Here is a 15,422-nt window from a genome sequence, read left to right on the forward strand (position 1 = left end):
TCACTACCCATACAGTGGGCATCCTTGGGGTGATGTCGTAGTAGGTGGATTTTCCTTCCTTTTTATTTTTGTTTTTGCGGAGTTTGGTTTAGAGGGTAGATAGTGATCAAACTGTTCACAGCACAAGTGTCAACTTGATCCTCTTCCTCAGAAATCTCTGAGATTAGGGAACCTTAGGAGAGCTGTAGACTCCAACTATCATCCCTGTATGATTCATGCTAGATCTGACAAACTCTCTTTCTTCTATCCGCCACTTCCACAAGATTACATCTTGCAGAGATCCCATCTCATCTGTTTATGGAACTGGTGGGTATGGTCAACACTTGCCACTTCTGTTAGTTTAAGAGTTTCTAATTCTTACTTGAGATATTCAGATTACGAGTTTTAGCAAAGCTTCATCGTGGTGGTCGACTCTTTATCTTCAAAATCATTTCAACTTAAGCATCGAATCACTCTCATGTTTATCGGAACCCTTTCAAACTATTCATCTAAGTCCTGAATAACCATATACATCTCTAGGAACTTTCAAACCTCGATTCCGATTACGTTAACCCAAAATATTGACATTAATCAACTCTTTAAGTTTCCAAATTCCTACTTTTGTTTTTCTTCTACAAAACACAACAAAGTCCATCGATCCGTGTTATCCATCCCACAAGTCATAAAATACGTTTTTTTTTTTTTTTTGGGGGGGGGGGAACAGACCCTACACGAGGCTCCCACCTCTCGTGCACAGTCAGGGGTTAAGCAACACCCCCAAGCCTTAACATAAATAATCAAAATTAAAAATACAAGGAGGGGGACATAAACCTTACCTCCGATCCTATGGTGGTTCATAAGTCGGCTAACCTATTAAGGTCGGCTAACTCATCCCCGATACAAAGAAGAGACTAACTATAACTAGAAAGCAGTAAACCTGTGAGAGGACTCCTCCCGGTACAATTCAACTATGAAAGCATAAATGAGGGAGACTCTCCCCTTCCATGAGAAAAAAGGAAAGTAACCTACACTAGTCCTATTCCAACTATGCTACGTACCAGACATAGCTACATTGAAGAAGAACAAGTATACGAAACTTCTATCTCACATGGGATGGGAAAATTCTTTTCATCTTTGCTCTTTTTAGTCTTGTCGTACCAAGTAAATCCAAGTGAAATGTGCCATTGCATCAGTATCATGACTATCAGCTATGGTGGCTGAAAGGAAAGGAAATATGTGGAGCTATAGTATCCAACAGCCTTGGAGTTGTTGTGGAAAAAATTGAGAGCCTGAATATCAGAACAAGTGTAGCTGCATTCGACCACCTGCATGGGGGTCCAAATATATGGTTGCTGCAGATCTTGATGTGCTGCAGAGGCCCTAGTAAGCCATGCTTCAGTATCCAGTTGTTTACAATTATGAGGATCTGCACCTACAAGTAGCCAAGGAAACAAACAAACATGGTTGTTACAGTCTTGTATCCAGTTCCTTGCTGCCTCTCTAGCTGCAGCGATAGCATGCTTGTTGTTGCAGGTTAGATTCAGCAGTAGATCTCTCTTTTGGTACCTGCACAGGCAAACAACACCAGAAAAACACACAAGCAAACAATGGCTATTGTGTGCTGCATATGCTGCATACTGCTGCTGCTGTGCTGCATATAGGAGGTACAGAGGGTGGGTGATGATGGCTGTAGGATCCCTGAGAAGCCAAGCATACTCAACTTTGAAGTTGTAGCAGATGTGCAATTGTGAACCTGCATATACAAATAGCAGAGGAAGCAAGCAATGAAGATTGCTGCAGTCCTGTAACCAGCTTCTTGTTGCCTCTGTAGCTGAAGTGGTAATATGCTTATTGTAGATCCCTCTTTTGGATTTGGGATACCTGCATGGACAAACAAAAGCAGAAGAGTACAGGAACAAGCAAATGTGCATCTCCTTGTTGCTTTCTTTGTGATTAGGCTGCTTGTTGGTGTCAATTACACAAGAAGGGAGGTCCTTTGTTGTGATCAGGTTCAGCTTCTTGGAGTACCTACACAAACAAACAAAATCAACAAACCACACAACCAATGGAAAGTGTCATTTAAGAAAAAAAAAGTTTTTAATACTCAAAACGACGGATCGTTACACTTCTCCACATGGCATATTTTAAGAGGAAAAAAAACACGAAATTTGTTCATCATTCACAATCCTGGCAATCAACATCAAAGCTAGCAAAGCATTGACGACCTGGAGTTTAAAATAATATGCATGTTCAAAGATTTAAATCATATTTAATTTTAAAAAGAAATATAGACTTTTAAAGTTTTATTCTTTCTAGAATGATCAATTATTATTATATTAATGTGAATGAGAGTATGCTTACTTAACATTTTTTAAAATAATCATTTGATATGTTTTTAACTTCGTATTCTATACAAGCTTTATAGTCTAGGTCTTCTAATATCTTAAAAACGAAATTTCAAAAACAAAATTCCATTTAACACTTTTTATTTAATTCGTCGAGTTAAAGTAGAGTAAAACAAAAATTATATTTTTCTAAAGGATGATAAGACCTTCTACAACCAAATAACTTTGAAATGGAAGTGGTAATGTTGCTTGGATTAGCTCAATTATTAATTTAACCAATTAATCAAATGGGTTTTGGTTTGAATAATAACACTCATACCGTACGAGTTTTACTTGACAAAAAACAATGATAATTTCTTTTTTGGATTGATTTTTCGGTGGTCACTCAGTTAGTAAAATTTATATCTCAAAAAGTTATATTTTCAATTAAGTGTTCATCTAGAAAATCACTTTTTTTTTCTTTCATAAAAAAATTGTGTCGGTTTACAGCTACTTTTTTTCTTTTAATATTTTTTTTTAAAAAAGACAGTAATTACTTCTGCCAATGAAATGCTATTTCAGAATTTCTTAACTAAGGAAGGTGGTACTACATATTTAGAGTATAATAAACATGATTAGTTATTTAAAGTAGGTCTTATTTAGTGAAGGAAGAATATGAAATTAGCTTAGCAATTTTATACACAAGCTATAATAGTTGGAAAATAATGTATAATAGAAGTATTTAGAAATATATTTTGATAAGTGTCAAAAACACACCTAAATTATCCCTTTTTTTGAGTTTCATACCTAAACTATTGAGAGTGTGAGTGTCATACCTAAACTATCACTTCTAAGTTTGAGAAACACACCTTGGTTTGTGTAATACACTCTCTACTCTCTCTATTTTTTGAATTTTTTTGCCACATGGCTAAAATATTCTATATTGATAAAATTAAATAAGCTATTAATATTAGTTAAACGTTAAAACTAAAGTATTTCTATCCCCAAAAAAAGAAATTATTTTTTAAAAAATCAAAATTATTTTTTTCAAAAATTAAATTATTTTTTTTAAAAAATTATTTTTTTAAAAAGTTTAAAATATTTTTCTCACTAATGTGTATCTATCTAACACAAAACGAGAAAAATTTTTGGAAGCGGAGGGTTAGGTGTGGCGGGATAGATTTTTTTTTTAAAAAAATATATTAAAATAATATCTAAATTATTATTTGAAGGGGAAGGGGGGAAGATGAAGTAAGAATTTTTTTTAAAAACTTTTATAAAAATTTTTTAGAAAATAAAAATAAAACAAAAAAATTTGAAGGGGGGGGGGGGGAGGGGGATTATGGTGAGAAAAAGTGGGGGAGTGAGCTAATAAAAATATTTTATATTTTATTTTATATTTTTTTTGAGGGTGAGATAGTAATACTTTAATATTTAATTTTAACTAATTCTAAGAATTTATTTAATTTTTGTCTAGGTGGAATATTTTGTCTATGTGGAGTGTGATGTGATAATTTTTTTAAAATGAAAGAGAGAGTATAGCATACACACCATGGTGAGAGTGAAATAAAAGAGAAAGATGTGTTTATCAAATTAAGAAGTAATAGTTTAGGCATGAAACTCACACTCTCAATAGTTTAGATATGAAACTCAAAAAAAATGAATAGTTTAAGTGTGTTTTTAAAACTTATCTTAAATATATTATTTGCATTAATAATAAATAACACATGATCATATAAAATATAATTTGAAAAATACCTTTCGAAGCTAAGCAAATACCTTCCAATCTACCGAGATTCCAAATTAATAGTTGAACTTTTTCTAAACTTGCTCGCCCAAGTATTGGAAGAGCCTACATATGGGTATGTTTTTTCTAGGTGGTAAAATTAAATCCAATCCATTTAATTTGTTTAATCAATTTAAGTTAATCTATGTAATCTAAATTGATTCATGAGAAATTTTGTAAAAATATTTTTTAATTTTTTTTTAAAAAATTTATGTTATATATAGCCATAATAAAGAAAAAATAATTTTATTAGGTGCAAAATTTTAAAAGAATAAATCAAATAATTAAACTTAGTAAAAAATAATTTGGGTTGGGTCTTGACCTATTCTATAACCCATTACTCAACCCGTTGACTCAATCCGTTTTGATCAAAACAAATTTGAATTGAGTTGAGTCTTGACTCGTTTGTTGTCTTGATCCAGTATGACCCGCCCAAATTTGATCCAATACGCCTAGTTTTTCCTGTCCATGACCAAAGATAAAAATAAGTTTCTTTTCTTTTTTACCAAGAAATAAGATTTTGAGTCCTAATTAAATATGGAGACAACAGAGACCACAAGTCCACAATATTAATTACTGATCTCTCCTATTATGAAGATAATTCAAAAATCTAATTTGAATTATTTTTACCGTAATAAATTACTAACCAATTTATAATTGCACTACTTCAAATATTTCAAAATTCCTCATTAAATATTTTTGTAATTTCATATTAAGATTACTTATATTAATCAATAAATTAAATTATATTATAAATTTAATTAAATGATTAATTTGTTTTAGAGGATTGCTTAACTTATTTTATTTATTATATTTGACACAATGAAAATTTATAAGTTTCACATGGAAAGGCATATCATCAATATTCTATGTTAAGACATGAATTTCATTAACTAACTCATTATTTCGCTAAATATATATTTTTATCATCCAATCAATTAGGCATGTTGATACATCATTGGATCTCACCTTTTTAATAAATCAAAATAATAACTACCTTATACAACTAAATCAAAATTGAGAATAGAAGTACATTTTCTAGTTTAGAGAGTATATTTTTGTCGGTCATTCTAAAAATATTTATCTCTAAGTGGTCTTATTCAATACATATAAAATGTCATAACACGAGAAATTAGAATTTTACCATTTCCGTAATCAAGACAAATTATTTAATGTGGTGCTACAATCAATTTAATGATTTGTCCAATTTTTTAGCTACGATAGTAAACAATAATTTTTAACTTATAAAAACTAATGATCTGTATATAAGCTTAAACTTTATACATCAAATCATCTACTATATAAGCAGTGATGGATATATATATATATATATATTTGTGTGTGTATTCCCAAAATTTAATTTAAAAAAAATACAAGAAGGTAAAAACATAATGCTTATAGTGTGATTCGAAGCCTGAACGCAGGGACAAATTGAAAGGCACTATATCACTGCGTTACATTTTGTTTCTTATTTAGGAGGTTCAAAATTAATATATGTACATAAATACAAAAAGTTTACCTTATATATAAAATATAATTTTTTGCCGAGGAATTTGGGTTAACCCCATCCGCCCCCTAGATCCGGCCCTGTAGATAAGTTAAATGACACATATATAACAAAATAATTTAGTACAACATTTTATTGAATTGAATAAATAAATAAATAAATAATCCATTAAAAACAGGGACAATTTCAAATATATACAACAAACTAATTAGTTTACAACAAATAGAGCCATGTTTTATTTACATTACTTATACATGAGCTATACACTGAATATACATTATGATACACTCAAAAACTGAATATAGCTTGACTATACATGAAATATACAATGACTATACAACGAATGACCATTTTTTTGATAATTATTTTTACCAAATGGCCATATGGCGTAATTATCCCTTAAAAATATATACTATAATTAAATATATAATTAATGATATATCCTAGCAATAATTTAATATCTTAAAACAAAATGTCATTTATCATTTTTAAAATTTAATTCGTCGATTTAAAGTCATTGTTTGTGATTGTCTTAAATAAGTTACCTAGAAACATCTTCTTTGCTTTGGTCAAGTTGAAAGACCAGGCAACGCCCACAAATAAAAATATGATATTACTCATGCTAATATCGTCTACTTTTATTTCTATTTTCAGTTGTCCGTCTTTTTTTTTTCTTCTTATTTATTTATTTATAATTTTCAACTAATCAAGCGGAGAGGACAAGACCAAAACCTCAAAAATGATTATTATAATTTGAGAGGACTAAAAGTTATATATATTCTAAATTGTTGTACTGGAGTGTCAAGTTGAGTTGATTCCTGTCACGATTCAATCCATCGGGTTGTGGGGGCACCCATTCATTATACTTAAGTTGGAGAATTTTCAATCCTTTAAATGGAAATGTCATGAGGAAGTTTAACAAAATACGAATAATAGACTAAAAGAGTTATAGAGTTTCTATATATCAAATTAAACTCCATGATTTATTACGAGAGGCACTCTAACACCCCCAATGATACTAGTCTAAACATGTGCAAGAGCTTCTAAAGATATAATGTATAAATAAGATAATGACACATGTCCTACCAATAGGAAGGAAAATATAAGTTTTTTGGAGAATCATCTTTGTCTGCACCTATGAAACATCACTGACCCTACAACCAGACTATGCCAAGTAATATAGTAATAGTAGTATTAGTACAAACAACACATACACCAATACCTACCGCATACTATAAAGAAATCAACAAGAAGAAAACATGCTCTTAGGGAAATACACTGTCAAACCTTTAAGCACAAAATCTTACTATCCCCATTAACCTCCCAATGTTCTTTAAATCTAACACTTATCCCTTCTAGTTGATCTGCTGCCAACTCTAATTCAAATCAAGGCCTAGCTCTTCTAACACATAGAGGAGTTTCTGAAGTATGGCCACCACTAACTTTGTCTAATCAATCTACTATCTTTCCTCAAACTTTTACACCGGCATGTGGCTTTAGAATATTTGACATCTCACTTGCAAGAAGACAACATATAGGTGGTCTAAGGCTCCTCTCCATCCTATCCTCACCGTCCCGCCATGGCGGGACCTAGAAGGCTATGGTGGCCTCGCCATAGCAGGATTTCTCCCGCCAGGGCAGCTTGTGTGGAGGCAGAACCTCTGAATTTTCTCCCAATCTCCACTTTTACACATGTACCAACAAGACACCATCAATATCTAACTCTAAATCACTAATCTCACTAAACAACACATCAACTGATCTCCACTTGTTTACCCACAACCTCATACCTATAATACGAACACATCTAGCAATCATAACATAATCCAAACAGGCAAGGAACACATTATCAATTTATCATTTCAGAAGCAATATACAGTTTCACAGTGTTAATCTCAAATATAACAGTCAATATGGCAACACTTGGACCTTCGGTCCTTTCATAACAATTATTACACATGATGGGCATGCTCAGTTATAATCAGGTCAATTTCTCTATCATCACACACATATTCAAGATCAATTCACAGATGATAGCCACACAACGATTCTTTCATGGAACCTTAATACATACTTGGTCCTTTCATGGGATCCATACCCAAACTGTTTGTGTGTTGGCGTGAAATTCGATCCAATAGTTAGTTTGTGTCGATGTGACACCCGATCCTATATATGACAATCACAGTCCACAACGAATAGTTCACATACTTACACAATCAAGTGATAGATTCATTGCATGTATTGATCACAATAGTCATTTCATTAAGGTTTTATTACACACACACACACACATATATATATATATATATATATGTGTGTGTGTGTGTGACACCCAATCCAATATATGACAATCACAGTCCACAACGAATAGTTCACATACTTGCACAATCAAGTAATAGATTCATTGTATGTAATTGATCACAATTGTCATTTCATTAAGGTTTGATTACATCTTTCCCCTTTTTAACAGTATTTCATCAAGCCTTCTTTATTCAAGACATCACTTTTGTTATAGCAAGTTCAAGATTATGAATTTTACGGTCTTGAGATTGTAGACCAATCACAACAATATATCAATCACCCAAACCACAATAGTTAAATGCATAGAAAACTTCACAACATTACTCAATCACTATTAAGAGTCTCTCTATGATATAAACAAAACCATAACCTACAACCACAAGTAATCAAATAGGTTCATGGCATGAGATTTATCAACACTAATTCGTTCACATTCGCCCTTTATTTCATGATACGCATCGCTCAAGTATTTCACAGGGAGTAGCCATCATGAAAACACACAATTATTTGTATAAACATATCTCTCTATATACATCAATAGCCAATAGCCTACAAATCTCAGGATCACATATGACCCAATAATTGTCTACATTTAATCCCGCAAGAGTCATTGACCTTCAATTCTAAATAGTTTTCACCAAGGTTAACATTCAAAGATAGAACCTTTATCACTAGTCACATAATAATCATGACCCACATCATGTATTTCCACTCTAAACAACAATTAACGATCATTTAACCATGCAGACTCCGTGTCCGAAGGCCTAGAAATGAAATCTCCCGTCATTCTACATTATATTAAGCGATGAGAACAAATTTATAACTAGTCAATTGAGAAAACCTAACCTACCTAGATGCCAAACAGTTGTAAAAGAATTTATCGAATAATTTCTGACTTCCGAAAAGAGAAACAACGAAGACAGACGTGAAATCTGTGAGTTGTAGCCTTCATTGAGGTAGAATTTCCTTCCTCCTTTCTATCCAAGCCTAGAGAAGCTTTTTTTTTTTGGAGAGGGGGGGGGGGGGGTTCTAGGGTAACCCTCGTCTATTTTGACATTTAAGGGAAAAAAGAGGAAAATAAGAATTTGCGTCTTTTTAATTTTGTCCCAACTGTCTCACTATAGAGGGACTCATGCCGCCATGGGGGCACCACTGTGGTGGGAATACTCCCGCTATGGCGGGATGTTATAGGTTCAGCCAACTTAGTTCATAAAATTTTTGGTCCCACCTAACTAACGACGGTTCGGATCGTTACAATTACAATATCTCCTCCAAGAAAAGAATAGTTTGTATAGTAAGGACCTGTTTAGCTATAAATAATTGAATTTTTTTTATAAATACTGTTTAGACATATAACTTGTCATTATTTGATAAAAAGTTTTGGCAAAATTTTTAAATTTTCAAATACTTGAAAAAAATTTAAAATTTAGGCCAAATTCTATTATTTGAAAATTTTTAAAAATTTAAAAATTACCCCAAAATTTTAAATTTAATAAAAATATCCATCATTTATCTTTTTAGACTGAATTTCAGTCTTAGCCGGTGTATAAAATTTATACAATTACATATAGTTTTTATCTGATCTTGTTCTCTAAAGTCACTTCTAATTATAAGTAACAATAATCATTTTTTCGTATATAAATCAATGGTATTCTCCATTTGTATTCTTCCTCCTTTTCATATTCATATTAGTTATATGTTCATAGTTATGACTTTTCACGAAATATGTTCAATATAAAATGATAATATAAATTTATGAATATTTTTTAATAGTTTTTAAAATTTATGGATATAAATTATTTTTCTTTAAAAAGTCATTTTTTTTAAAAAAACAATTATGACCAAACGCGTGATATAACTTCACTTAAAAATAACTTGTCAAAAATATTTTAAAATTTATGACCAAACACTAGGCTACTACTTTGATTTTCCTTCATACCAAAATGCCCTTAATTGATTGCACATTTTTGACTCTTTTTTGAAAATAAAATTAATTTTTGACTCTTTACTCTTCTTTCTCAAATGTAGTGCGTAACCAATGAAAGTAATTGCTAAGATTAAATATCTCTTACAATAATTTATCTTTTATCATGAGACTATTTACGTAATATATTAAGAAATGGGCTCATCTATGTTATTACTATTAGAAAAAGCTTTATTGTGTATTATATGATTGTAATAATTTTCCATATAGTAAATATTTTTCTGGGTGGTCTGTGGTTTTTTCCGCATTGGGTTTTCACATTAAATCTTGTGCTGTTGTTATTCTCTTTAAATTCTTCTGTTATTATTTTTTTCTTGAAGACGATCCGAAAGGGACGTGAATTATTTTTTTTTCCAACAAGTGATATCAGAGCCTTAGGTATGAAATGATTATTTTAAAATTTTAATACGCTCTGCGGTTGCAGCTTTGTTTGATTTTCCACATCAGAAAAAATTTCTGAATTAGAATAATTGTTTTCAAGCAGAAGGTTCGTCTTGGTGAAATAGCAAGTGGAGTCTAATTCTGGTGGAGTTTGTTATCCTGGTGGAGCTACTTTGGGGTACTTGTATACTTGATAATAGTGGGAATAAGTAGAATCTAAAGAGGTTATGGCTAAAGAAAGACTTGGTACTTAAGTGTATTGATTGTGATCCACCTCTCTTTCCTGAGAACTAATTTAGTGGGTAATTTTTATTGTTATTGTCCATTTATTAGTACTAATAAGCAAGATGGGGAAAAAAATTTGAGATTGAGAAATTTGATGGGAGAATTAATTTTGGCTTGTGAAAAGTGCAAGTCAAGGATGTGTTAATCCAATCTAGATTACACAAGGCGTTGAAAGGGAGACCAACTAACAGAAAAGATGACAAGGGTTCTAGAAAAATCAATGAACAATCCAAAATTAGTGATGAAGAATGGGAAGAGCTAGACATGAAAGAGGCAAGTCAGATTCGCTTGTGTTTAGGTAAAAGTGTTCTTGCATATGTGATTGGATTGTCTACAACAAAGGAGTTGTGGGAGAAACTTGAGGAATTGTACCAAACCAAAAGTATTTCAAATATGTTATATTTGAAGGAACAATTTCATAAATTGCAAATGGATGAAGGTACAACTATTTCTGATCATCTGAGTGTCTTGAATGAGATTGTTTCTGAATTGAAATTTATTGGAGTGAAATTGATGATGAAGACAAGGTACTTCGACTCATCTGGTTTCTTCCATCTTCCTATAAGCACATGCAACCCATTTTAATGTATGGAAAGAAAATTGTGATTTTTTTGAAAGTGATGAGCAAATTAATTTCTGAGGAAAAAAGATTAAAGAACGGAGATGAAAAATCTCAAGAAAATTCAGCTCTTGTTGTTAAATGAAAATAGAAGCAAAATAAAAGATCCAAGAAGAAGGACGTTTGCTAGAATTGTGGTCAATCGAGACATGTTAAGAGATGTTCAAATAATGGGGCTAGTTTGGCTGGAAGCTCCAAAAAAAATGCTATCAATGTTGTCTCCCTAGAAGAGAGGGGGGGTGATATTTTTTTGTAAGAAAGATAAAAATCCTCATGGCATGAATGCTACCTTTAGAATTGTCATGGAAGAGGATGTTTAATTGGTAGCTGGTCCACAAGTTTGCACATGGGCATTGGTTGATAGGTGGTGCAAGGTGTGTGGTGTAAAGGATGTTGATGGCTAATGAACTGTAATACCCCCCAAAATTTTTCCCTAAGATTCAAACCTTTCTTATATTCGTGCAGGGTCGAACTCAATTATTGTGAAGCGTGTGCATGAGTTAGGATGAGTTCCTAAGTAATTAAAGAGTGTTAGAGGTGATGTGGGGTCATAAGGGATCCTTAGAACCAAGCTAAGTCCAAAAGAATTCGTCTTGGGTAAGTTGTCGAAGGAGTTTTTATAAGGGTCGACTTCTAACAACCATATCGTTTGAAATATGACGATCTGGGTGGACCACGACCTATTAAATTAAAGGTCGTCGAGTCTTCTTTCCAACGCCACCAAGAGTATAATTTTTAGAGTTCGGAGTCAAAAGATATGACGATCCTAAGACGGACGGGTACTGAAGGAATTTCAGGCCTGGGTTGCAACTCCTGGAAATCTGGGCTTGGCTCCACAGTGGCGCGACGCGCCACTATCGCGCCAGGAACAAGCCTCAGTAGTTTGGTCCCTGGCGCGGCGCACCACTAGGAGATGTGTAGGGTTTTCAAGCCTATTTTTTAGAACCCAGAAAATATGGGCTTGGCGGTGTAAGAGCGCGACGCACCACTATCGTGCCACAAAACAACCTTAGTAGTTTGGTCCCTGGTGTGACGCACCACTATTGGGTTACAGGGTTTTTAAGCCTATTCGACTTGGCGCTGTAGTGGCGCGACGTGCCACTATCGCGCCAAGAGTGTTTTTGGCCTATTTTGCAGATTTTTGAGAAAGGGCAATTTGGGTATTTCCCCAAATTATATATACACTATCCTTGGACATTTTTGGGACCATTTTTCAGTCCCTCTCTCTCTTTCTAAAAACCCTAATCTCCATTCTCTTCTCTCCCAAATATCTCCAACAAGATTTGTCCTCAAGAGCTCAAGGATTCAAGATCTTCAAGTCAAGTCTTGGTTTCCGGTGAGATGATCTTGAAGCAAAGGTATGTAAGGCTAACCTAAAATATGGATTGAGTTCTTCCATATGCCCATAGATGTGTTGGATAGGAGTTGTGAAAGAGTTGAACCTTCTAGGAAGATTTTCTTGAAAGTTTTCCCAAACTATAAAATGTTTTTAGATACTATTGGTTGATTGATGATTTTAATGACTTGAGTTACTAAATAGTCATCTTCATATTATTGACTACAAATGGATCTTTGGATATAGATTTATAGATATTGACGGTATTCTTGAGTTGAGTTTTGTTGGGAGTATGGATTCATGTTTCATTTGCATGAACCCAAGATAAGATTTCCTTGTCATAATTGTCTTGAGGTTGAGATGGATGGTTTTGTGTATATGTGTATTGATGGGAATGAAAAGAATGAATTGGATAGTTAAGAATGTCCTTTTGCTTCTATAAATTGAACATAGGAGTAAAATGAAGATTGTGGAGTAGACGTTTGATATTGATGTGATGATGACATTTGACAATGAGGTGATGATAATAATTGATAATGATATGGATGATGATGTTGATAATGATGCGAATGATGATGTTTTAATGATGGTGTGAATGATGATGTGAATGGTGATTATTTAATATATGTAGAATGATTGATGAAGATATTATGTTGATGAGGATATTGTGTGATGAAGTGGATCAGAGTCTAATGTGATTATGTGGTATGTGATTTGCATAATTTGAGTTGATTAGAGTCTTATGAATATTTTGAAAATAAATAATCTTTTGAGAGGGAGCTTTAAATAAAGAATGTGTGAACCTTTTTGCATAAACTATTTATACACTATTTCGAGTCTAAAGAATGATTATTTTCATCTATGATTTAAAAAGAGTTTAAGCATGAGTTGAGTTTGAGAAGTCTTTTAATTATTTTTGAACACGAGTATTTTGAGTATAAATGAGTTGAGCATTTCTACTTTAAAAATGTTGATTTTTAAGATTGAGTCGAGATTGTATAAATTTTAAAGAGAAGAGTTTGATGATTTGAGATGAGTCAATTTGAAAGAAGGTCCAATGAGGCCAGATTTGAGTTGAGTTTTGAAAAGAGTCCAATGAGACTAAATGAGTATTTTGAGTATCTTACTCACTTGATAGATATGAGCATATTGAGTCTTGGAAGGAGTATCAAGCACCGAATTGGGTAAGAGTATAGTCCATACTCGAACCAATAAACTACATCACCAAACGTAGGAGGGGATGGAACCATTAAAGTCGGATGCTTCCCGAGGGATGGAACTGTTAAAGTCGGATGCTTTCCATTTTATTGTCATGACATGATAGGACTTGGTTGGATTGGATCCATGATTGGTTGATCGTTCATACCCTGGAAAAGTATGGACGGACGTGGCAACAACGTCGGATTGTTGTACTATCTCTCGCTCATATGACGATAGTTGTCGGTTAGAGAAACTCCCAATTGAATAGACTGTGCTTGATATGATTGGCTTGATTGTGATTGTAGATTATTGAGTTGAATTGTAAAACATTGCATAATTTAATTTGCATATTTATTGAGTTGAGTCCTTTGAGTTGATTGTTGAGTTGATGGTATATGATTGGATTGGGTTAGACGAATTGTGATTGGATTGTACAAGATTTGGTTGGATGTGTGATGGATTGGATTAGATGATATGTGATTGGGTTGAATAGAATGGTATGTGATTGGGTCGGATCGGATGGTATATGATTGGATTTGAACTGTATTGTACATGATTGGATTGGATTGGATTGTATGGTGTGTGATTGGTCTTTGTCTAAATGTATTCTTACTTTAGACTTATGATACTTTGACTGAATCTCTCTTATCTTTCTGATTTGAGATATTTGAACATATGTTATTCTTCCTTGAGGTATGTTTCATTCCGCCATATTACATACTCGTACATTCCATGTACTGACGTCCATTTGGACCTGCATCATTTCATGATGCATAGACAGGTTTAAGAGATCGTCAATAGAAGCACCATTGAGGATCTATACACACTCAGCGTATTGGTGAGTCCTTCCCTATATCCGGAGGACACCGCTTATATCATTCTTGCATCGAGTTAGCCCTTTTTCATTTTGATTTGAGGTAGCCATGAACATGTCATTGGCACCAACTAGATAGTAGTGATAGAGGCTTCATATACTAGATAGTGATGGATCGATTGAGTATTTCTTTCCTAGAATTATTTTTGTCAAACTATTTTTTATGACAAATATTAGAATTGATTTGTTGGCCCATGGCCTTTACTCATGAGTTAGATTGATGTTGTGAGTTGCCCACCGACTATCCTCTTTATTTTAAGTCTTTCGCTGATTGAATGGATGAACGGATGTCTGATCAGGCTATGTGGTTCGCTTGGGAGCCAGAATGGTTTCTGAGTGCCGGTTACGTCTAGGGTACCCTCCCGGGGCGTGACATGAACTCTCAAGAAATCAACAAGAGGGTTGCACCATAAGTTATTAACAAGTTTTTCGACATGATCCGAAATTGAAATTCTTGAAATTGTGAAGTGATTTCAAGTGAAAATTCTTAGATTGATTTTTCAATCTGAGTGGATGTACTCTTTATGGTGGGGATATGATAATTCTTGATATTAGAATTATGATTGTCGGTAGCATACAATGTGAAGTTTGCAGTTGCGCATGGTTGGCCGAGTTTAGAATCAAGTGAAGAACTGATTCTATTATGTGTAGTTGGACAGTTGCAAAAGACAACGAGTTATATTTTTCTTCTTTTTCAAAGGTGGAGATTTGTTGTATTTGTTTGAATAAAAAAGAAAAATGTCAAAATTATGGACATTTGGTTGGTGAAAGTCAAGAAAGAAGACTAATTGTTTTCACGTATTTTGTCAAATATGGTAGCATAAATGTGTTTATATCACCAACCAT

The sequence above is a fragment of the Solanum dulcamara genome, chromosome 8 (genome assembly GCF_947179165.1).
Source record: "Solanum dulcamara chromosome 8, daSolDulc1.2, whole genome shotgun sequence".
NCBI classification, from domain to species: Eukaryota; Viridiplantae; Streptophyta; class Magnoliopsida; order Solanales; family Solanaceae; genus Solanum; species Solanum dulcamara.